General features: G+C 49.5%; 1 protein-coding gene and 1 long non-coding RNA gene across 5 annotated transcripts in view; one reads left to right on the plus strand and one right to left on the minus strand.

Moving 5' to 3' along the window:
• Sipa1l2 (signal induced proliferation associated 1 like 2) overlaps positions 1-11,812 on the minus strand; it is a 134,393-nt gene extending 122,581 nt beyond the window's left edge. For all 4 annotated transcript variants that reach the window (XM_071619827.1, XM_027948033.2, XM_071619825.1 and 1 more), the window contains exon 1: positions 11,630-11,812. The gene's annotated coding sequence lies outside the window, so the exon portion shown is untranslated. The remainder of the gene's footprint in view (positions 1-11,629) is intronic.
• Positions 11,813-12,246: 434 nt separating this feature from the next.
• On the plus strand, positions 12,247-12,930 carry LOC139707815 (uncharacterized). The gene is made up of 2 exons (XR_011709236.1): positions 12,247-12,369; positions 12,449-12,930. It is a non-coding gene; the product is annotated as an uncharacterized lncRNA (long non-coding RNA).
• The last annotated feature ends 11,658 nt before the right edge of the window (positions 12,931-24,588 follow it).

Raw genomic sequence — 24,588 nt, forward strand, 5'->3', positions numbered from 1 at the left:
AGAAACTGAGGCTCCTGAAGAGGAAGCAGGAGGCCTCCGGGCACCACAGCCATGGAGCATCCCTGTGATCCACTCAGAACGCATCCTATGCCTTGGCATCAGAGGACGGCAGCCAGGGTCCCCACGTCACAAGGAATTTCATCCTGCCACAGAAGCGGGTGCCAGCAAAGCCCCAAATACCAGCACCAGCATTAAATGAGGCATCTCAAGACATCAGGCAGGGCAGAACGGAAGGACACTATGCTAGTTCATAGACCCAGGCCCAGGGCTGACAGTTGCAAGGCATTCCCCAGCAACCGGAGGTGACATGTCATTCCCAGGAGAAAGAGCAGAAGTGAAGTACACCCAGGGAACCAAACCTTCAACTGACCCATCTCCTGGGCCGACCACTGCAGACTGCTCAGTGTGCTGGAATGAAGCTCTGGGACAGAGAAAGATGGTGGATGGAAGGACCTGGGTCGAGAGCATCAAATCGGGGAGAACTGCCCACATGCCAGACCTCACGTTGTCACTCAGGACAGACAGCTTCTTGGCCAGGAGCAGTGGCACACACCTATAATCCCAGCAATTTGGCAGTTTGAGATAGGAAGATCACCAAGTTCAAGGGTAGCCTGGGCAATTTAGTGACACTCCATTTCAAAATTTAAATAAATAAGTAAATGGGCTGGGGGCATGACCCAGGGGTAAAGTACCCCTGGGTTCAATCCCCACAATTCCCAGTATCACCAAAAAACAAAAAAAGAAAGCCTGCCTCTGTCCTGTCTGACACTGCATTCAGAAGTGTCCCTGGAGCAGGGAGGATGACCACCCTATCAATCCAGCCCCTCAAGAATTTCTCCACGCTGACAGCATGAGGCACACACAGAACCACCATCAGCCAGGACAGCTGATGAAAACCAGTTTGCTTAAGGGCTCCAGAGGCTCAGCAGCACAGGGCTCAAGGGGCAGCTACGAGGCCCGGAAAGCTACAAGCCAACCAGATTCTATATTGCCAGGCAACACCCCTTCAGTGCAGACTTTAAAATCTGGTTCTTCAGGTCTAGTTGGTTAATCTCCTCATATCATAAAACTGAACTCAGGAAACTAGAGTTTTAATAACTGCTACATTTAAGCTACAAAGGATCCCTCAGCTTTGTAGAAACACAGGTATATTTTTTTCACCTTGTCTCTCAAGCAGCCCTCACAATTAAGCGGCTCCAGTGGCAGGGTTCATCTCTAAAAGCAAAGTCTGCCCAGGACGGTGAGCCTGCAGCACATACCAGCAATCCCACAGTGGGCACTCCCAACCCCAAGCTCAGTGGGAAGGACCCCACGGGCAAATGGCCATACCAGATGGGACACCACATCCCTGCAGGAAAAGGGAAGCAGAAATGCACCAAGACATATGAAAAATCATCTGACAGCCAACACAGCCTTCGAAAAGGGCAAGCAATCTAGTGGAGGGCAAAGCAAACCTGGTGGGTAAAAGGGCATGAACTGCGGGATCCCACTTAGGTTGATCTTCATTCACCGGATCAACTCTTAGCTATGGCAGAAAAAGAAACAGTCGTTTTCCTGGCCTGGGGTGGTAAAGTGACTGGGAAGAAGCAGGAGAGAACTTTTTGCAGTGGTATCAACATTTCATATCCTGGCAGAAGTATGGATTTATCAACATTCCCAAAATGATACTAAATATATGTGAATTTCGTTCCATAAATTTCACCACAAATAATGCAAGTATTGAATCCACTGCCCACCTGTGTGCCGAAGTGCTTTGTAGTGAGCTGATCAGATGTGGTGTGCGCAACTTAGGAGATGCAGCTAAAGGAGGAGAGGGCCCCGGGTGAATGGGAGATGCAGATGGGCAGAGGCAAGAGTCCAGTGTCAGCCACAGAGAGGCTGGGTGGCGGGTGTGGGTCCCCCACACCACAAGGTACTTTCAACTCTCTTACAGAGAGATTAGAAGTGCAAGATGTCAAGGGAAAGCATGTGTGGCTATGCCTCATTCTGGATTTTAAATGAGAATGCAAATCTCTCCAGCACTTCCTTCCTGGGACACAGAAGTAGACATGAACCAAGGGACAGCCCACAGAGCCCACCAACAGGCAGGATGCAGTGACACCACCACTTTCTACAGCTGTCTTTTCTAATGTGCCAGTTTAAAACTGATTGGTGGCATAATTCTAAAATATATGGCTTCTGGGAATCAACTATATGTTGCAAATGCCTTACTATAAAATCTCAAAACACAACCCTGAATTGCAAATATTATACTTTGACCCTGAATTGCAAATATTATACTGTGTGTAGATTCTCTAGACAAACAAGTGAAATAGATTCAGTTATTTCATACCAAAGTAGTGCTTATCTCTCAGGTGCATCCAGAGTAACTTTTCTTGTAGTTTATGACACACTCTATAACTTCTTTCAAATTGTAAGAAAAAAATCAGACTGCCTATCTTCCATGAAAGAGAAGACAGTCAGCTCTTGGGAGACACTGCCCCTTGCTTCTCCTGGCTGCTGCTTTTGTCAATAAAGTCCTTTTCTGGAGCCATGAGACTAACCAGACAAAAGAAGAGTCTGGTTTTGAGCAGGGCAAGATCAAATGAGAGTCCCAGGATCAAATGGGCAACTGAGACCCCTGCATGCACTTGCTGGTCCCCACAGAACCAGGAGAGGACAGGAAGACACTAGGAAGCACTCAAGTCCTAACTATTTCCCAAGCTCACCCCAAGTCCCACTGCGTCCCTGACCACACCCACCCACCATTCTTAGCTCCCAGAATGTCCCCCAGAAGAAGTGTGGTGCCATATGTCCTCAGGTCTCATTTATACAGGAACCTGTTCCTGATACACAAGACACTCACAGCTGAGTGGGCACTGGCTACTCACCTATTAAGGAGCCCTTCCATGGGCAACAGACCTCACAGTTACACATTCTCTTCTCCAAGTGCACAACATGGGGAGTTTCATTATAGGAGAACCCACAGGTCCCTTTGAGGCCTAAAGTCCTAGGTATTGGTTGATTTGCTGACTGTGTCCCACTCTGCCTAGGGCTGGGGACAGGGATGAAGCAATGTCTCTGCCCTCAGGGCAGCACACCCTAGGGTGCAATGACAATCTACACACAGTATAATATTTGCAATTCAGGGTCCTGTTTTGAAATTTTTATAGTAAGGCATTTGCAACACATAGTTGATTCCCAGAAGCCATGGCAGAATACCAGAGGGTAAAAAGACCTAGAGACTGTGTCTCATTTTAAAAGTAGACCACCCTTGCTGTGTGTGTGTGTGTGGGGGGGGGGGAGACAGCAAGTTAGACAAGGCCACCAAGCAACCCTCACCCACCTCATCCTTTGCAACAGCAAGAAATTCTAGTTCGCTTCTCTATGATGCTCCACATAGCTTGGGGGGAAGAGGCCTGCTTGTTTGTTTGATTATCATCCTTCTCCTTCATTTTACCTTTTCCAGAAAAGCAGGTTAAGGTTCAGTTTTAACAAACTAATCTTGGCAGGGATAGCAAGGAAAACCAAAGATATCCCTGCTCCACGAAAGCAGGAGCCGTGGTTTACACCTCCGCTGCCCGGCGCTGAAGCCCAGAAAAGCGGGTTCCACGGTGAGTCTGAGGACCGGCCTGGCACCTCCCAGCACTCGCACACAGCCCAGCTGGTCCACATCCCCTGGCTCCACAGCTCACTTCCCCGAGAACCCAGGCTGTGGTGCCAAGCAGAGGGATGAATTTAGAAAGCCTGACAGAACCACACACACTGCGACAGCACCAACAGACATCCTGGATCTGTGGGAGCGCAGCAGTGATTGCGTCAGAACCATGCCGCCTGGCGAAACGCCAGTTTTAAACAAACTGTCCTGTTCCCTACCAGGGGAACAATGTTTTGGCACAGTGCCAACTAAGCATTTCAGTGAGTGTTCAAATCCAGCTTCACTATTAATGTTTTATAATTCAATGACAAGGTGAACAAAGTCTATATGGGCTGCATCTGCAAGGGTGTTATTTTCTTTGTTGAAAGCGTTTATTCTTTGGGTGAGTAAAGTACTGTGGATGAATCGTTTTAAATATTTAAATGCCTGAAATTTATTTAGGGATTCACATTCAACTGGCTTAAACAAAGATTATGCAAATCTAGCCAAGTATAAATGCAAAATAAAAATTGTTTTCCTCTTATACTTCCTTTAATCTTGGCAAAGACTGGGAGGCTAAAGAAATATTCTCTGCATGACCACAGAAGAGCCCACCAGCTTCCCAATAAAGGCACTGCCTGGCTCGGTCCACCAAGCACAGCATTCCCAGCTGATAACAGCGCGCTGGCTTACAGATCAGGCATTCTGTACACAGAACCTGCAGTTCACAGGCAGCCCCGCCATCCCCAGGGATGGTGAGTGGGCCCCTACGCCGCACATGCGCACTCCTGCTCTATTCCTTGCCCTCTAGTGCCCCCTCCCACAGAGATTAACTGAGGGCCCCCTCCTTGCAGGCAGCTGCAGGGCAGAGTGGGGAGCTCTGGATGTGCTATCAAGAGGCCTGGGTTTGAAAGAACTAATAAGGTTCAGAAAGCCACTTTCCCCTTTAAAGCGGAGCCTCTGCACCTGTAAAGGGGAAGCCAAGCCAGGCAGAAGGGAGAGCAGGCGCCACCCAGCCTGTGGTCCTGAGGCTGCAGAGCCAGAACAACAGTCTCCTCACACTTAGCCTTCAGAACTGTTGAATGGGTAGACAGACCCAATATTCCAAACAAATGACTTAAAATGACCTTTCAATAACAAAACTTCCTGATGAAGTAGATGCTCCTCTCATTCATGAGGACACGACTGCAGCGCTCTACAGCTCTGGTCATGGCAAAGAGGTAGTAGGGTGTCCCCAGTTTCATGCAATGCAGTGATGCGTGTTGTCAGCATAGTAAAGACACTTCTACCGGCAAGATCCAAACCACAGTTAGTGGGTAACTACCATACTCAGGGCATCAATAACAATTTGCAACCCTCAAATTAAAAGCACTAAATCAACAAAAGGTATACTCTTTGCATGTTATAAATAAAGTTTTCAAAAGTTATTCCGGTATTAATTACCACTGCTAATGTGTTGGGACATGAAAGTCTACAAATAGTGCTGGCAACTCCAAGTCATTTCTGTCCATTCATCTTTATTAATAAGCCCAACCTGGAAAGTGAACTGCTGCCTCATCTGATTCCAACAGGGTTGGGAGTCATCAGCAGGGGCCAGATGACACCTGGGAAGGGGCAGGGGTAGACCACACCAAGAACCACAGCCCACTGATCCAGGCTTGGAAGGGCCCCTACACCCAATGGCACTGCTATACCCTCCTCAAGACTCCTGCACCAGTTCCAGCTCAAAGTTCAACCACAGCCCATTTCAAATGACCTGGAAAAGATACAGGAAGAGATGCAAACGGTTGTTTACAGAGCTCATTTCCAATAAAACAGAATCAGAACTTGAAGCAGCACTGCTTAGTTTAACAAAAGCAAGACACAGGAAGTTCCTCCACATTCAAACCCACAACTCCCAATCATTCTTAAACAGATGTGCACTGCTGGGAGCCAGTCCTGTGGCAAAGCTCGGGGAGCACAGGTGCAACATCTCTGGGTGCTTGTGTTCCACAGAGGAAAGACATGGTGTAATGGCAGGCAACGGCAAGTGCTGGGGACCAACACTCCAAAGGATGGTGGGTGGGCGAGGAGTGGCAGGGGTACAAGCAGGGCTGGCCCCTCTCCACCTAGTCCCAGCCCTCCTGCTCCTGGAAGGGCCAAGCCAATCACATATAGACAAAACAACACCATACAGTTGTGCCCTGAACATTGTTCATACTCTCTGGAAGTTTCTGGGTAGCCAAACAATTAGTCTAGTTCTATCCTTATACCAGAGCTGGCTGTGACAGTATGCTTGCTCCAGGGCTGAGTCCAACAAGAAACTCTCCAAGGAGAACAGTACCGACCAAGACATCATTCCCCTCCAAATCAAAGCCCAAACCATGTAACGCATAATAGTTCTGGGGAAATACAGGCCAATGTCAGAAAGGACCTTAGGAAAAATAATGAATGGGAATCACAGGGCCATGAGGAGTGGAGCATCCCCATGAGAGGCTGCAGGCACCTAGAAACTCCTCAAACACAGGAAGGAGTTCCATAGGCAGAGTGGTGGAGCAGCGGCTCCAAGTGAGGGCCACAGATTTCGAGGGATGACAAATGAACACTGAGGTACAAAGAAGGCACCTCCGCTGCTACTCATTCTTCATGAGATATACACTGTCTTGCACATGATGTCTCCGCATGGCAAAAGGTGCATATACGCACACATGTGTATCACACATGTGCACAGTCAAGGTTGTACATGTATATGCATATGTGTTCAGACATCTGGGAGCTGGCTGTGCAGCTAGGATGCACAGAGGAAGAAACTTCAGGAACCTACTTCCAAGCAACCATTGTTCCTTGGATTGAGGCATTAAACAGTTGAAACAGTAGCATTTCCTCTGCAGGAAGGATCAAACTGTAATTCCTAACATCACTATTAGAACCTTCAGTACAAACAGGAACCACATCCCAGAGCTATTCCCGGGCCACCGGAATCCCACTGTTGCTTGCACAAGGAACCAGAGCCATCAAGACACCTGGGGACACAGTGAGAATAGTGCTGTGCTGGGGACATGGGTTACCAGAGCTAACAGTCAAAAGGTTCTCAGCCCACACAGCAGTTTGGCCTGCCCAACATTCCCATTTCTCAAAGAAACAATTTTTAACTGCTCAGATGGTTTATTCAGATTTTTTTTTGACTTTAGAGTAACTGAAGACACATACAGCAGCCTTTGGACTGCTGGTCTCCTGCCACCTTCTCAGGAGAGGCAGCAACAGCAAGGGTGAAAGTAGAGCACCCACCTGGCAGAGCTTCAGGTGCCCCACAGCTGAAGCAGATTTACCTGGGAAAAGGGAAGAAGTGTATAAACTAAAGCACCAAGAAAACAGGACAAGACTGTGGCTCCCATCCCCACTGTCGGGAAGCAACTCAAAATACTACCATAACCACACTGAGAAGCAAACTTTCCCATTAAGTCCCAAGGATTCCATTCTGTAATACTGCAACAAAACTAACTGAGGTGCATTAAAATAGGTTGGAGATCACTACCAAGGACTTATCTATGTGACTGTTTTAATTTATATTATGTTATAATTTTCACTATTAATCATATGTATTTTTACTACATTTAAGTTTTTATACATGTTACATGACTAGGATGATGGGACAAATGGGCTGAGAAAGTTCAAGACTTCCTCATTTTTCCTTTGTCCTTTCTGGTACCCAAGGTCTTCAGAAGTCACGGGGTCCCCTAGTTTCTAGTCACTCAGTCATGAAACATGTATTATTTTCTAATCACCAACTATATGCAAAACAGGGCTTGATGTCTCAGGGACACATTAAGAATGACTCGCTTCTTCCTCACAGCAACCCGGTAGGCAGAACCAGCAAAGCAGCTGGGAACGCGCTTTCACAACCCTGTGCGGGAAGGCGGAAGGTGGCCATCACCAGCAATGGAGCAGCACTTCCCCCAGCCCAGGTGTGACCCTGGTAAGCCTGGAAGGAGCCCTGTGGCTAATGGGACACAGCTACTGGTGCTCAGCCAGCTCACCAGGCTCATCAGGACACAGCCCAAGGGACAATACTGAACTAAGACATGCACCGTGTTTCTCTGGGAGGACAGGCAAAGGTGTTAAGTGACAGGATCAAATTCCCAAAGCACCCTGGGAGGAACCAGCCAAAATAAAGCCCAATAAAGGTCATGCACACCATGGCACGAGTATGGAACAAAGAGCATAAGGCTGGTGACCAGAAAGCCACCAAGTCAGAGAAGCCCAGAGGCGAATGCAAACTCAAGAGCACAGCAGCACAACAGCAGGCGGCCAGAAAAGATGTTCCTGCTCTACTCAGGGGCAGGCAGGGGCACGGGATCCTAGGCCCAGTTCCTATTGGGACTGTTCCATAACTGAACTACCTCTATAGAAGGATGTGTTCTGATGGCCACCAAGGCAGTAAAATGTGGATAAACAGGTAGAATTAGGTCAATCCCATTAAGTCAAAAATCTTTCTAGTTCTAAAGGCCATCTAAAAGGTAGCACTCTCACCCCTTACTGGCCATGCCTGGGTACTGCCAGAAGACCACCTGAGAGATTGCACAGGAATTCGAGCATTGAGGAAGGCTGAGCGGGGCTGTCCATGACTTCCACATCCTGGTCCTCTGGGGACATTCTCAGTGCTCCATGCAACAGGAGAACAAATGGGCACATGGGCATGCAGGTAGCTGGGTACAGATGTTCTCTCCAGATGGGAAGAGCCCCCAGCAGACTGACAGCATATACAACCTTTTGATTATATCAATTCATCTTGATGCTTAGATGATGGAGAGTAACTGCTATTATTAATTTCAATATACTTCTGTAGCAGTGTTAAATGCAGACAAATATGCCCATCCCTAAAATTTGTGGGTTTTTTTTTTTTTAATTTTACAGGGGATGGAAATAAAAAGTGTAAAATCAGGAAAAGATAACCTTTATGGTCCTTTCTGACCCAGAGATGCTAAGACAATGACATTCACCGCATACCTTCTTCCTTCCCATCACTCAGGTCACCATGCAAGGTCAAACACGGATAAATACAGCAAGAAGCCAATCATACTAAATAAGACATCTTATAAGAAAGAGGGCCCATACAACTGGTCAGACCTGGCCCCGTCCCAGGACTTCTGCTCTTCGGAACAAAGCTTATGAATCAAGTTCAGAAAGGATCAAAATAAATTATCCCTGAAGTTGTAAGGCATTTAAATTCTTACAACACAGTTACCTCTCCTTTAAAAAGGATCATAGGTAAATGCAACTGAAATAGAAAAGTTATGAATCATTGACTTCAAGGTAAACCAAGCAGCTATTGCCCAAAACAGGTTTCAAACACAAACATACAAGACCAAGAAAGACACAGTCAGGAAAACATAAACTATCCCAGCCTGACATTTGCATTATTCTGATCATTTTAAACAATAAAGAAACCTAAACTTCTGGTACTGAAGGAGACTGTGGAAATACCTAACCCCAACTCGCCTCTGACGAGCAGTAGAGAGGAAGCTTGCTCCCCCAGCACCCCACCACCACCCTGCCTGGTGCCTTCTGCCCACCCTGAAAGGGAGGCAGCTGCATTGACAGAAGCAGCAGAGCCACAGTTCTGGGTTCTTTAGAGCTCTGCTTCATACTTTATTCAGGCTTAAAACAGAGAAGAAGAGCTAAGTTTTTCAGTTAACAGTAACAGCCTAACTTTTCTTCCAATCTAGTATATCTTTGGAAGCTGTATAACACTAAAGCACCATTGCAAGAAGATCAGCTCTTCAAACACTGGATGACTCCTCAGTTCCAAAAGGTAACCAGGGCATTGACTCCTTGGGACTGGGGAGCAGGGGCTGCACACAGGTAAACCTGCAGTTCTTCCCCATGTCTGTAGTTAATGGTTCTGATGCCCAAAGTTTTAATTATCAAACCATCACCCCTTCAAGACACCTGTTACTATTTCCTCACTTTCAGAAATGGACAGATTTTCAAAATTAATAACCCATTTCTCCCCTTGCCTCAGATAAACAGACTCCAAGGTGGACAGCTGTTGACTGAGCTCAGGTATCAGGGAACCCCAGCCTCAAGGGAAAAAAATAAGAAAACTCCAAACCCCATGTTATACAGCTTTAACTACTATACTGTCACAGATGCCAAGTCATGACAATCTGATCATTTCACTATTAGCTAAAAGTTACAAACCATAAAATTTAAGCTCTTTGAGAAAGCCTAATACTTAAAAACATAGAAAGCATTTTACGAAAAAAGCCATCTGGGGGAAATCCAAGGCCCTGCTCCAAAGCCAGAAGCTACACCCCACATGTGTATTCCTCCCTTTATTTTCTGGACCAAATGCTTGCACTGCGTCTTGCCCAAACTCCCCTCACCCCATCTATAGGCAGCAGGTGGGTAGTGATAAAAGCTATTCCTCATTTCACTTCACTCCCTACTTCCCAGATGTTTGCTCAGTAGCTTTTATTTTTTCCTTCAGCTACTTATGAATACACTCTAATTTAGAACAAACAAATTCAATGTGTCATAGTTTACGCTGAGCAAGGCACACAATAAATGACAGCTATAAAGATAACTTCAAGATATTTCTCCAGCTTATAAATAAGTCTGCCTACCAAGGCAGGATTTACACAGGCTGCTGCATTCTTGCTTTAGAATCAAGTATTTAACAGCATAACTGGGAGACGGCTGCCGCCAAACCGGTCAACGACAGGCAATTGTACCTGTCACAAAAGGTTTGTGCTAAGAAATGAAGATGCAAACATCATCTGGGGAGAGGAAATGAAGCCGCCCGACACAATCCCTGGTATGAATCATACAGACACACTCCAAATGCACCTCTTCCCAAATGCATCAGCTGGTCTCCAGGAACAATTCCTGCAGTGTATGCTCACAGCTCAAGAAAGACTGCCCTTTCCCCCGAATTATCAGAGAGACATATCAAACAGCAAGATCATATAAGTGGAAACATTATCTAAATAGAATTACAAAGCCCACTCAAGAACTCTGAATTCCCCCATAAATAAGTCAAAACACAAAGACATTTCTAAATATGTAATCACGGTAATCAAGTTCTCCTTTGAAATTCACCTTTGGGAATGCCAGAAATGAAAGGACAGTTTTTCACGCCTGCAAAATATTGGTTTGTATACCTCTTATAGGGAAAAGAATATTAAAATAAAGAAAAGTCAACAATCCTGGAGATTTTCTTCCTTTCATTACTATTTGTAAGACTATAAAAATCATAATCTAGATTGCAGAGAGGCAACTCAAATGCGCAGTTTACCAAAGGCTTGTCATAAGAAAGCCATCTAGTGTTAAAGTTTAGAAATGAAAACTGCAGACAAAAGAGGCAAAGAAAAGAAAAATTTGTGAGACTATTTTGAACTTACTGAGCAAACCCATGAAAATCGCCAAGGTTTTTGTTTGTTCGCTTTCCTTTCTAAGCCAGCCCTGTCCAAACCAAGGCGAACTCTCAAACTCAAAGCAAAGCCCCCGAGGTCTACAGCGCCGTTTTGTCCTGGGAGCACAGTTCTGCGCCCGGCGCGCCCGCCGTTTCCCACACTCGGGCTGGAGTCACCCCGGGCTGAATTATCTCGGCGAAGCAGGTTAATGATGACAAATACCTCCCGGGGGGCGACGCCAACTAGTTCCCGGCTCTCGCTCCGGAGGATGAGCCGCAATTGATTCTCGGGTTGCGGCGCGGCTGAGATTGATCTGAGGGCGCGCACGGGGACATCCCGCACGCTGCGGGGCGCGGGCCGGCCGGCGCGGGAGGGCGCGGGCCCGCGCTCACAAAGGGCCCGCGGGCCCCGGGACCCACCCCGCAAGGTGGCCGGCCCGCGCGCCCAGCCTCGCCGCCGCATCCGCCCCGGCCCGTGCGCGGCGATGGGCACGACCCTTCGCCGGTCGCCCGGCGCCCTGGAGACCCGCGGACCCCGGCTCCCAGCGCAGCGCCCGTCCGCGCGCGCCCGCCGCCCAGCCGGCGTCTCCCCCGGGACGGTCCCCGCGCCCGCCACGCACCTCAGAGCCGCCGTCCCCGGACCCGCTACGGCCCGCGCGCGCAGGACGCGCCGCCACCTCGCCGCCCGCCGCCGACCCGCGCGGCCCATCGGCCCGGACTCCCCGCCGCGCTCGGGCGGAGGCGGCGCACCGCGGCGGCAGGAGCTCTGGCTGCGCGGGCGGCGGCGATGCGTCCTCCTGCCCGGCTCCGGCTCCGGCTCCGTCTCCTCGCCGGCTCCCGCCGCCGCCCGCCGCCCGGCGCCGCCCCCGCACCGCCCGCCGCCTCCCATTGGCGGCCGTCTAGGACTGCCGCCTCCTATAGGTCGCCGCTGGGACCTCGCCCCGCCTCCGCGGGTGCGCGCGCCGCCCTTCCGTCCGCGGCTCGCGCAGCGGTGCGCGGTTCCCAAGCGGGCGGCGGGAGGGGCCGCCCGAGGCCGCGGTCCGCTCCACCCTCGCAGGGACAGGGCGGGCCCGGACCCGGCCGCGCGCACCCTCCTGCCCGAGTTGCGACGAACGCTCGGCCGGCGTTCGAGTCGTGTGCCCCGGGGCCTGAACGTCGCCGGCCGGGGCGAAAACAGTCGGGGGCCTGCGCGGCACCCGCCCGGGACGGCTGGGGGTCGCGGCGACCCGCGGTACAGAAGCCAGCGCCGGCCCCCTTCCCGAGGCGGCGCCGCTGCCCGGGGCTGGGAGGAGCAAGGCGGAAGCACTGTGTCGCAGGCGCCAGTGGCGAGTCGCGGCGCGGGGACCTGTCGGCTGGGAAGGCGCGGCCCCGGGAGAGCAGGAGAGGCGCGGGTCTTGCGTAGCCTCAGGGAGATAACTTTCCGTTTTCTACTTTCCCAGGAGACGCGCTTCACCTGCGAGGAAGCCTCGCCGGAACCATGAGTGTGCACCGCCGGATCCCGACCTGGGCACTGGAAGATTGGCGGCCTCAGGGGAATTTTGCGAGCGAAGCTGGAGATGACGCCGCCCGCACGGTGCCGTGGGAGTCTTTGCCCGCAGGAAGCCAAGGCGGCAGGTGCGGGTCGCCGCTGACCTGCCCCCAACCACCAAGGGCTGTCGGAGCGGGTTTCGCCGCGACCGAGCCAGGGGCTGTGCCAGCCTGGGTCGGGCGTCCAATTCCTGCCCTCGAGGAGGCAGAATTCTTCCCGAGAGGTGTTCTCTCTGCTCGCCGCTCAGGCACGTCCAGGACACAGCTCTGGTAAAGTTAAACAGGGCCTCCCGTGCCGTATTTCTCTGTGAACACACCGTTCAGTCCTTTATATCTTATTAGAAAATGGGCATGATGTATGGCAATGGGTGTAATAAAACACGTCGGGCAGCGATCCTGTGTCAACATAAAATTCCTGAGTTCTCCAAGTTTGGGGGGTTCCTGTCACCTCATAAGCAGCATTTGAAAGACCGTCCTGTATTCATTCCACTAACATTTAAGGAGACGCTAAAAGACCTGCTGCTCGCGTCCTCGCTGGAAGGTCTTCCCAGCAGCCTGTCGCTGGCTTTCCGGGAAGGGAACGCAGCCTTGACCCTAGGGCGGAGACCGAAGGAGCTCAGCACCTGTGCAGATACCTGCGCAGCGCTTTGCTGCCTCGGGTCTTCCTGAACGAGTGCCTTTTCTAGGAAAGCTGTAGGTTTTGCGTAAGTTTTAAAGAAAAATATCAGATACGAAGTATGAAATTGGGGTTTCCTAAAAGCTCGCGTGAGCTTATCTTCAGTCTTTCACCTTCCCTAAAACCGAAAGTGGCTTCCTTCGCTGCTTAGGTCCCACTTCCCGCCCCTCAAAGGCCTCCTTCCTCTTGGAAATTTCACCGTGGTCCTGGGCAGCCTAAAGAAACACTCTAGGGATGACTTGTCTAGAATTACGCCTCGGAACGTGGACTCCTTCTGAAGTAATTTCGGTCACGGTCTTACCTCTTTTCCTCTAGGAAAAATAAAAGGGGTAAAGTTCAAAGGCAAACCAGCAATCTACCCCGTCTTAAGGACTTCCGCTTGTGCGCTGACCTTGCATACTGCTTGTACTTATTCACCTTTGAATTGAGCAAAACGAGTTTTATTTCCTTAATAAACCACGGTGAGATTTAAGCTACAATAACGTGCACACTATAATAAACCTGAATGGCTAATATGGGTTTATATTCCCACCCTTATTTCCTCCTCAGTTCTACTACAAATCATTTTTAAAGTGTTTATTTAATATGAAATGGATATTCATAATTTGCAACAACTAGGTACTGATTACTTAGACAGTTCAGGGCATTGTGTTAGATGCATGGGACCCAAGGGCTACAGACCACCCTGTAAGAATTTCAGAACAAGCAGAGCTTGAGCAGGTGCTCAGGACCGCCTGTGGGTGGCGCCCACGGAAAGCAGAGAGCCTGTCCTGCAGGTAAATCAAGGGTCCAGTGGGCCAAGGCCTCCTGACCAAGGCTATCAGAGGGCCAGGCAAGAAGGAGGGAAGGAGGCAGTCTGCTGGCCAGGGAAGCACGGGCAGTATACCTAGGAACCAACTGCACAGGCCTGTCTGGGAAACAGCAGTGCCCTCTAGCCAAGCACACCTTACTACTTATGTAACCACAGTTGCCTGGCACTTCGTCTGCCAAGTCCAGTTTGCTTCTCAGAAGGCATGTCCTCCCATGCAGTAGAGCATGTCAGGAGCATGTGAACCTCTCATACAGCACAGATGTGTTTGGATATGGTCCAGTAAGTAAAATAAAGTGGCAGTCCTGCTGAAATTAAAAAATGCTTTAGTTACAGCTCAGAAAGCCCTGGTGTTGTAATATACCAGTAGTCTGGATAGCAGGAAAGCATCTGTTTCAGAAGAAGGGAAATCAAAAGCGTAATGTAAGAGTTATTGAATAATGCATCAATACTGTCTCATGGTATAAGTCCACTCTAGGAGCCCAACAAGCCCCCTAATAAAAATTTAGCTCTGCAAATACATTGGAGACCCACTCTGTGCTCCTTTGTGCTCTGGGGGCCACAGAAGAGTCCTATGTTTAAATAGCAAGGCCATTCCCAGGGAAAAACAGGAGTGCTCAGCTGGGATTTTTGCATGGGAAACAATTCTAAGAGTAGTGCAAAGGCAATGCATTTAAAATGCTGCATGCATGGAATTTAATGTTGCATAGAACATGCCATAGAGATCTAGAAAGGTGACACGAGATGGAGTAAGCAGGCTCAGGGACAAATATCCTCCCGCAGGGAAATGTTTCTACATTCTTCATTGTATGCTTCACAAGCAAGAAGTCCTGTATACTGGTTTTTGCTATAATGTGCCCAATCCCAAGTATCTCCAAGGCCCTTCCAGGACGGGTGCATTACTTTCTGATGATTCAAACTCTTGGCCATTGCAATTCATGTTTTCCTATTCCTAGTGTCTCATCTTCACCAATCCAAGTTTACTGCTGAACAGCTTGTATATATCTTATTGCCCTCAAATGTGTCTTCTGCCCTCTTGCCTCACCAATGAAAGAAAAGGGGAGAGGCAGGCAAGGAGGAAGGGGGAAAAGGTGAGAGAGAGAGGAGAGAAGATGGACGAGAAGGAAGGAGAGAGAGGGAGAGGAGTGGAGGAAGAGTAGAAACTGAATGGGACCAGAAGCATCCTCCAGCATATCCTTACTTGGGTAGCCCAAAGAGCAGGGTTCTTTAGAAGCCCACAGACATGGGGATCGAACCACCCTGGCTCTAAACTTTCCGGGAAGGGAAAGCAGTTTGAAAGCTTATTAGATATGTAACCATAAACAAGTTACATCTCAATTTTTCATTTATCTCATCTAAAAAAAAAACAGATAATAAAACCTCTGAGGCAAAGATGCTGTTATTCTGCAGCTCCACAGCTGGCATGCTGTGATCTCCAGTGTGGACCATGACTACCGCCTGTCCTTATGCAGACCTGTCAGCAGGAGGGCTTCACAGGAAGCTAGCCAGTGTGTCAGGGATGGAGGCACTGAGATGAAGCACTGTTGCTGCTTTCCTGTGTCCTGCCAAAGCCGATTTAAAGTTGATGACTTAACCCTCCACGCGGCATGTTGCCAGTTGGGACACACTTCTCTAGAGCCAGTGTTCTCTGGGTTCCCCTGTTCATGAACACTAAGTCATAGCATGTTCGTTGAATGGATCTAGAGCAGCTGCTCCCTGTCCACTAGGTGGCGTCTGTCAACAGGAAGTTTCCAAAGCACCACAGGTATGCTGCCAGGTGACCATTCTAAGGAAATAAATAACAAAAAAGGTGTGTGTTCATCTAACACATATTCACTTTCTACATGTTATTTATTTTTAATGGTGTCTACGAACCTAGAGCTGTGTTTAATTTGGCAAATCATTTTTCTAATTTTAACAGTCTTCTGTAACATTTTAAAAGTTCCTAAGTAAACTCTAAGCAACCTCAATGTGCAAGACATTTCACAGTACCGGTTGATGCATGTTGTTGACTGACTTATTTGAAAGCACGCCTTCATGTCCCCATCTCTGCATACAGGAGATGGCTCTTATTCAACATTACTGATTAAAATTCAGTGTGGCAGCAGGGCACCAGCCAGTGCCTCTGATTTTATTACAGCATGACCCAACAGAGAGCTCGTACCTAGATGCAGCAAGTCCTGCTCACAGCACAGGCACATTGGTCCCATTGTCCTGTGGGTGGTGGCAGAGGCCATCATAGAGCCCATAAGCAGACCAAGGTGGTGAGGCAGAGGCTCTGGGAGGCAGTGGTGTCCTACAGGGACAACTGGACTGATGTTGCACAGTGTGCCCAGGGCACACTGCAGAGATATCAGCAGATTCAATCCTGTGTGTAAAACTCATCCCCTGAGGACATCAGGAAAAGAAAGGTGATGTTTTTGTGGAGAATTGGAATTCTGTATTATCAGATAGGCACAAGCCTGGGAAGACAAATGGTGGCTCTGGACATGGCCCTTCTGCAACTGAAGCTGATCTCAGGGGTCTCCAGTGGCACAGACATGTACTGCCTGTGTCCCCAGGTTGTACAGAGACCTTCTTGAGCTCTTGGTTATTGTCTAATTGACCAAGGCTGACAGCAAGGGAGCTGATCCCCTGGGCACCTCTGCCACTGTGCAGAAAGCATGAGGACAGCCAGCTGGTGGGATTGTTGAGACTGTGGCTCAGACGGAGGCCTCATTCCTCAGCTTTGGCCTCCTGATAGTGGAAAACCTATAAAATGCAAACGGAGCTTTTACCTCCACCATGCAGAGCCAGAACCCCAGCTTCGTGGTGATCTCACTGTGCTGGCCTAGTCATCTCTCCTTCCCTTCCTGTCTCCTTCATCAGCCCAGAGGAAATGAGGAAGCTGGGTGTGGGTGAGCGTTGCAGGTACTTATGGGTGAGCAATCGTGACAGAGTGGCCTCTTCAGCTACTCTCACAGTGCAAAGCAATTGCAGGAGGGTCACCCATCACATTCACTAGCCACAGCTTCTCTCCGCACAGTAGCCGGAGTCATCGATAATGAAGTATGATCGCTCCCTCCCAGAAAGAGAAATACAACACAAAGCCATGTCATCTCAGACGGGATTTCTTATGTTAGTGTGTTGTTCAAGACTGTTTTTGATTGCCCAGAAATTCCTCACCAAGGACAGGCTCTGCTGGCTGTGTCCCCAGGGCAGGAGTGGTACCTGAAGTTCTGTAGCATCAAGTCCTTCCACAGACACAGACACAGCAGTCAGCCAAGGACCCAAACCATGGAGCAGATCACCAGCACCAATTGGCTCATTGACTATGCTCACTATACTCCCTGAGTCAAACTGCCCAAGAAAAAATATGGACCCGTATGTCCATGTCACCATCTCCATACAGACCAGTGGGGTCCTGCACATGGCAGTGCCTGGGGGTGCCAAGCACACACCACACTGCACTCCACTGGCTGCTGTTCTGATTCTTTTGTGTCAGTGGTTTACCATCAGGAAACCACTAGAGGGGACGCATCCAGACAAGACAACGTTCAATTATCATCTTCAGGGTTCCCACTTGGAAAATTGGCTAGCATTCATGTGGAGCAGTAAAATCAAATTTGCTGGCACTTGACTCCCACTTCATGGATACAAAGAGAGGAACTTGGGGGGAGGGGTTTGCCTGAAAGGGCTGGGGGAAGGGGGAGGGCCTGAAGGGAAGCAGATACCAAAGAGTAATGTGCATCTGTAGGTGCTGTCCACCACAGGCGCTGAGCTGGTTCCTCCCAAGCACCCTGCTGTTGGTGATCTCAGCTTGTTAAGTGCTCTCCGGAGATCAGAGCACCTCTCCAAGATTATCACTTACTGCACATGTGTGTATTGAACTCTTCCTACATGCTGGGCACCCTCAGAGGAAAGCAATGCCGTAAGTCTGCCCATCCCATAGGTGAAGCGGGTTCATATCTACTTTGAGGCTGAAAAGTCCCCAACGAGTATAGAACAGGTGACAAGAATATAAAACAACCGAAGGATAAGTGCCCACTCACTCTTTCTAGTCATCTGTCCATATATACATACACCCACTCATCCATCTGCTCATCCATCCATTTATCAAATATTCTTTGTGTGCTGTTGTCTGCCAAGACATGTGCTAGGCAGGCGCCATGATTGCAAAGGTGAATTTTGTTTCACATATATTTTTATTGGTGCATTAGAGTTGTACATATTGATAAGATTTGTTGTTACATATTTGTACATGCACACATAGTAACTATATGATTTGGCCAGTATCACTCCCCAGCCCTTCCCACTCCTTCCTCCTCTCCTTCCCCTTGGTCTCTTTCCTCTACTGATCTCCCTTTGATTTCTACGAGATCCACTCCAATTTTCCTTCTTCCTCTCTAGCTTTCTCATATGAGAGAAAACATTAAACCCTTAACCTTCTGAGTTGGACTTATTTCTCTTAACATAATGGTTTCTATTTCCATTCATTTTCTTGCAAATGCCAACATTTCATTTTTCTCTGTGGCTGAGTAAAACTCCATTGTGTCTAGATACCACATTTTCTTTATCATTTATCCATAAATTGATAAATGAGTTGGTTCCAGTTTGGCTATTGTGAATTGTGCTGCTGTAAACACAGGTATGGGTGTGTCACTGGAGTAAGAGGACTTTACTTCTTCAGGATGAATACCCAGGAGTGGCACAGCTGGGTCACATGGTGGTCCCATGCCTGGCCTCCGTGCTGATTTCCATAGTGGTTGTACTAATTTGCAGTCCCAACAATGGTGTAAAAGTTTTCCACAAAGATGAATTTGAGCTGTATCTCTAGTGGAAGAGACAAACAAGTGAATGAATAATTCTAGAAAGAAAAACCAGACCAAATACTACTGGTCACTGGGACTTGGACCCACTGCAGCCACCAGGAGGGGGATGGTGGTGAGGTCAGCCCAGAGCCGCCCCGTCCCCTCTGAGCTGCTTTCCATTTTCCGCCTTTCTGGACCTCTCCACACACTGCAGCAGTGTTTCCTTGAATCTTGACTTTAACCTTGGTCTTTGCTCAAGGTTAAAGTGCGTCTACTTTACTTTGAACCAAATCTGGTGAAATGTTTTCCAGTTTAGAGATAATGTGATTAAAATGTGAAAAAGGATTCTTTTGCTCTTAAGATGGACTCTCCAGAACCTAAGCAGCTACTTACTAACCTGAAATTGTTGCTTTGCTAACGTGGCTTTTTTTTTTTTTTTTAAATCAGTTAATCCACATTTACCTTCTGACTGCAAAGGTAAGCAAGAAATATCAAGTGTAACCGAAGGATAGGAAATGTGAAAGTACGAGTTTCTGAGCCCTGAGTCAGCCCCTCTTCCCAGCAAGGGCACAATTGCCATCTTTCCTTAAATTCAGATGCCATGAGACCATCAGTGATTTCAACCAGGGTGATGCATGTGTGTAGACTCAGACCTTAGCCTAACCTTCTGTTCTTGAAATCTGCAGTCAGCTTTTGTCTGAAAGTTATTGAACCTTAGAGGGAAATTCCTTCTAACTGGAGAGAATATAGATTTTATTTCTATTTCTGTATGCAGGTTCTGCTATCGAATCGTTCTTCAGAGGCATAACAGGCTTTTCTTACCTCCTTCAGAACCTGAAACTCAGCTAGCTCAGCCCTTTGGCTCTTTCCAAAGGAAACAAGCACAGAACCCAAGCAAGGTGCTATATTCCTATTGTAGCTGCTGTGAGGAAAGTTAATCCTCTTGATGTGGGTAATAGATACGCTAATTAAAAGGATAATAAAGGGCACAAGGACAGGGCTGGATAGACTTCCTCTTGGGACTAGTCTGAACTGCACAGACAGTGGGACGGTGTGATCCCTCTTTGCTGTGACTCATCATGGCAGTGTCGTCACTCCTGTCATCCCTGTTCCCCTGACAGAACACTGACAGTTCAGGTAAGACAGGTCCTGCCACCACGGTTGACAATCGAGACCCTCCTACATGGAGCCTAACATGCCCTTCAGTCTGACTTACGAGTGATTATTTTCTGGGTAAAGTCATGCTTCTCCCTTTGAATGGGAGCCAGGGTGTTCGAAAGCTAGCCTTGGTTTGCCGTGAACCAGCCGGGGGAGGCAGGACTGCTCTCCATCCCTGAGCGTCTCCATCTGTTAACCTATCAACCATGAAAAGGAGATGAGAACCCTCTAAGACCCCGGGGCTCCTGGATGGGAAATGATGCAAACCTCCAAGGACAGCAGAGACCATTACTCTGTTACAGAAAAGGAAATCTCTGACCCTTCCCATGAGGCCACTTTCTAAGTGGGTTTGTTGTGCATTTGTTCTGGGAAAAGCATATTTTAGGCAGAATATTTCTTCTAAACTTCTAAACCCAAAAGAGCTGTCTGCCTCTTTGCTGTTACAGCTAGAACATGTTTCGATCTTTATTTCATTTAAAGGTTGGTTGTGTGGAGTAGAATCTGTCACTGAGCAATGGAGTCACAGAGCACAGATTATGAAAGCTGGGCTTCCTCGACTCCAGGCTTCGTCTAAGACCAACTGGAACCTTTGCTGTTCTTGTCCTTGTTTTAAAGGACTTAAAATTTTTATTTTCCTTCAAGACTTTCACTGTGGTGGCAGTGTGTCTTGTCACTACTTCTTGTTGGTGTTTGTCTGCCCTGTCTCTGACTGGCTGGTGCCTGAACAGGATCCTTCTCTCTAAAGTCACTGCTCTTAGCAATCTCAGATCTTCTCACCTCGCCTGTGAGAACGATGGCCATCACACGGGGGTTCTTCCTGGAGACTTCTGTTTTTCTCTAGAGGCAGAACTGACTTTCTTAGTTACCAACCTTTCCCTGAAGGGAAGTGACTCCTAGGACTAAGCCCTGGTTAATGACTAGCTGGAAATGTATTGGCCAGCTTCTCTAAGAAAAGGCCAGGCAGCTCAGCCATCTGAGGAAAATGACTGGCCTGTGAGTTTGCCCACTACCACGAAGCGGAGCCCTGGTGGTCTTTGATCTTTATGTGCTTCCTTGTAAGACTGACCCAATGAAAATAGAAATTGAAAGTCTTAGGGACAAGAGGGAATTAAAAAGTTATAGGCCTTTCGCACATGGCAATAGAATACTTACTGTAGCTATTTGGTCTAAGTAAAAGGCTGTCTTCACTGAATTAAAGGTATGGTTTTGGACCTTCAGAGGTTTCAGTCTGTAAAATGTCTGAATTAGAGACAGACCCAGGCTTATGGAAATGAGGTCTAAAAAGTTCGGGCACTGCCTTTAAGAAGCGGGTTTTTAATGGTAAATATACTTGGGATAGGCAGTGTCCCTTGTAGTGGCACCATGCCTTACCCGTGTCTGGTGCTGGACACAGTAGGGCACTCATGACATTTGGGTCCCGACTCTGGCCTTTACCTTCCAGCCTATGACTCTCACAGGGTGAGTGACGGCCTCAAGGACACAGAGAGCCTGGTGGACTTGGCAGCTGTGAGCTGTCACTGTCAGTCAAGCATCGTGCAGACATGGGCACCACTGGAGTGGGAAGGGCCAGGGGGTGGGTAAGTGGATGATGGAGTGTGGAGACCCCACAGGGTCAACGAGGCCACACAGAACTTACCACAGCAGGTAGCCCCCAAGGCTGAGTGACCACAGTGACCCAGCCCAGCAGACCCTACCCGCTGCTTAAGAGGGAGGAGATGCTGGAGGGAGAGCTGCCCAAGCACATCCCATGTCTGGGCTTTTCCCAGCACTGTGCACCTCCTCAGCGTCTGTGGTGTGGTTTCCAAGTATGGCTCACCAGGGGTCTGCTCCATGGCCCTGGAGGATCTGGCCAGGAAGCTGGCCAGGGCTGTGGTCACCTGAAGGCCCCAGTGGGGGTGGACCTATTCACTCAGGCCATTGTTGGAGGGCCTCAGCTCCTCTCAGGCAGCTGGCCAGAGGCCTCATGCTTCAGGCCACTCCATGGCACCTGGCTGCGTGGAAGCAAGTAGTGGGAACAGGAGGGAGGGTGTGAGCAAGACAGAAGCCGTGGTCCTTCCCCAGCCCTGGAAGTGGCCACTCATCATGCTTGCCACACTCTCCTCATCAGCCTATATCTGGTTCCCACCACAGGGAAATGGTCTCCAGGGGTGTGGACAGCAGGGAAGTAGGGCCCTCAGAGCCGTGCTGAAGCTGCCTGTCACACAGCGAGACTCGGACTCCACCAAGGACAGTGGAGAAAGCAGAGAGAGTAGAGAGGGAGCCTGGTTCCTCGTTCTCTCGCACCCATGGCCTTCCCCAGGCCCCCAGAGGCAGGATGCTGGGGATGTAGAGCAGGGATGGGACCCAGAGCAGCTGGGTTGCAACCCAGGCATCCTGTCCCTTTAGATGTTCTGACATAACTGGACAAATACACTGAGACTCTCTCCAAAGAGAAGTATTTCCTGGCAATTGTGGCCCTAGGGTTGACGATACTATTCTGGTCTCCTGTGAGGTGGCACTGTGCCATGTGCCAACCTTCCTGTCCACCAAAGAGCCTCAAAACCCAACACCCAACACGCACACACCCTTGACCATGCTACACAGAAGAGCTTTCTTGCTTGCTCAGGGACAGGAGAAACATACTGGCTCCCTGCAGCCATGCCCAGGAGGAGGACTTTACCGGCCCAATGGTCAGAACAAGGGTTGGGATCCCCCTTCATACCACATGGGAGGCAGGAGTTCCCAGTGTCCACTGTGACTCCCCTATCTGAAAACCGTGGCAGGGTTTCTGCAATAAGCTGGGCTCTGGTGTTGGTTTGTTCCCCTTTTTGCAAACGACCACACCCATCTCTGCAGCTTGGCAGCAGAGGCCCCAGGAGCTGTGAAGCCTCCAGGTGGTCTGCATCTTCCAGGAGGGCTAATGCTCCTCCTCCACATGCTGTGGACTCCCACATCTGCTCCCCTAGAACCTGGGTGAGTGTCGTGCCCTTCTCCACTGACAGCCATGGGGGCAGCCAGCCACGAAGGTGCTAAGGCTGGATCAGAATGATGCCACAAATATGCCCCTGTTCCCTTTCTGCTCTTGCTCTTGGAAGGCAACCTGCATGTTTCGAGGCAGCCCAGGCAACTGCGAGTGAACCACACAGGCAGGAACAGAGGCCTCTGCCCCAAGCCCTAATTTTGCTAGTGGACACACTGAAAGTGTTTGCAAGTGCCCTGCCCTGCTTTGTTAGCTGGTACCACTTGGAGCAGAGGAACCATCCCCACTGAGCCCTGTTGCAATCGTGGATTTGTGAGCAAAACAAGTGGTTGTTGTGCTTTGGGCCACCATGTGGTTTATCACAGCAGGAGGAAACTAGAACCTACCCCTGGGAACCGCCAGAGAGGCAGAGCACCTGAGTTAGGACTGTGTCTGGCTGGCCACAGGAGATCTGCCTTGCAGGGGTCTGCATCCATAGCAAAGCGGAAGGCCTCTGGCAAAGGCGCAGAGGCTGTGTCGGCCGAGGCCACGGCCTCTGACATTCTCTGTGCCCTTCTCACATGCTTGTGGCCTAAGTGTGGCACACATTGTGCCCTGGTTCTGGACACAATGCCGTGTGCCAGGAAGGCTGAAGGGAAAAGGGGAGAGGCCAGGCTGGGCCCCGGTGCTCCTGGAAACCTCTCCCGGTTCTCTTGGCCTCGGCTGGCGGGTGCTCTCCAGCTGGAGTGGAAGCAGGAATGGTGAGCATGTGCCTTCATGCCAAGGAGAAGGCTGGGCACGGTCCAGAACCCTGCACCGCAGGGGAGGCCTGAGTGAGCAGCAGGGGGCCAAGGAAGCCTGGGTCAGGAGCAGAAGAAGCCGGTCAGTCGTGCCTGTGAGAAAATGACAGGAGCTTTCCTTCTGTGGCGGCACATTAAATATTTCCAGAAATTGTCAGAACTCCATGTCTATCTGACTAACCAGTGTTTCCTCCAATTCCCCAAATACCTTTTTGCAGATATCCTCCCAGAGGCCCCTTCTAAAATTCCAGTCCCAAATTGCTGATCAGAGGTCAGACACTCCCTGACCTCCAAGCCAGGTCCTGAGCTTGCCCTGCTGTGCGAACCTTGAGCCGGCTTCCTGCGCTCTGGCTCATGCCGCTTTCTCCCTGTGCCCCCTGGGTGAGGCATCTGGTTTCTGCTGCCTTCCACTCTCTCTGCTGCCAACCAGCTTGGGCTTGGATGGCTCTTCTCTGAAGCTACTGTGGACCTAGCTCCTTCCTGGCTTTCCCTCCATGCTCCTCTCCTTCCCATCACCCTGAGTGCAGGGAGGAAGGGCTCTTCATGGCTTGGTGTCATCATGTAACTTCTTATGTGCCTCCAGGAGGGATCTCCCCAGAAACATTGCCTGCTGTTTTGTGAATATGCATGTCATTTACTCATGGGAGGGTCTTGGGCCTTTAAGACCTCAAGACACAGGACACAGAGAGGCAACCTCAGTGTTGCCAGAGAAACACCTTCCACCTTCCCAGGCTGGCACAGTAGGATGGCCTCATGTAAAGTCAGGATTCCTGTGCACGAACGTGACCCCAGCTGTCTCTGTCAGGTTAGTGGGAGCATAGCTCTGAGGCACAGGTCCCACAAGCCTCATGCCGTCTTGAGTCTGAGCACCTGAAACCCTTG

Source organism: Marmota flaviventris, chromosome 12 (genome assembly GCF_047511675.1).
Source record: "Marmota flaviventris isolate mMarFla1 chromosome 12, mMarFla1.hap1, whole genome shotgun sequence".
NCBI lineage: Eukaryota > Metazoa > Chordata > Mammalia > Rodentia > Sciuridae > Marmota > Marmota flaviventris.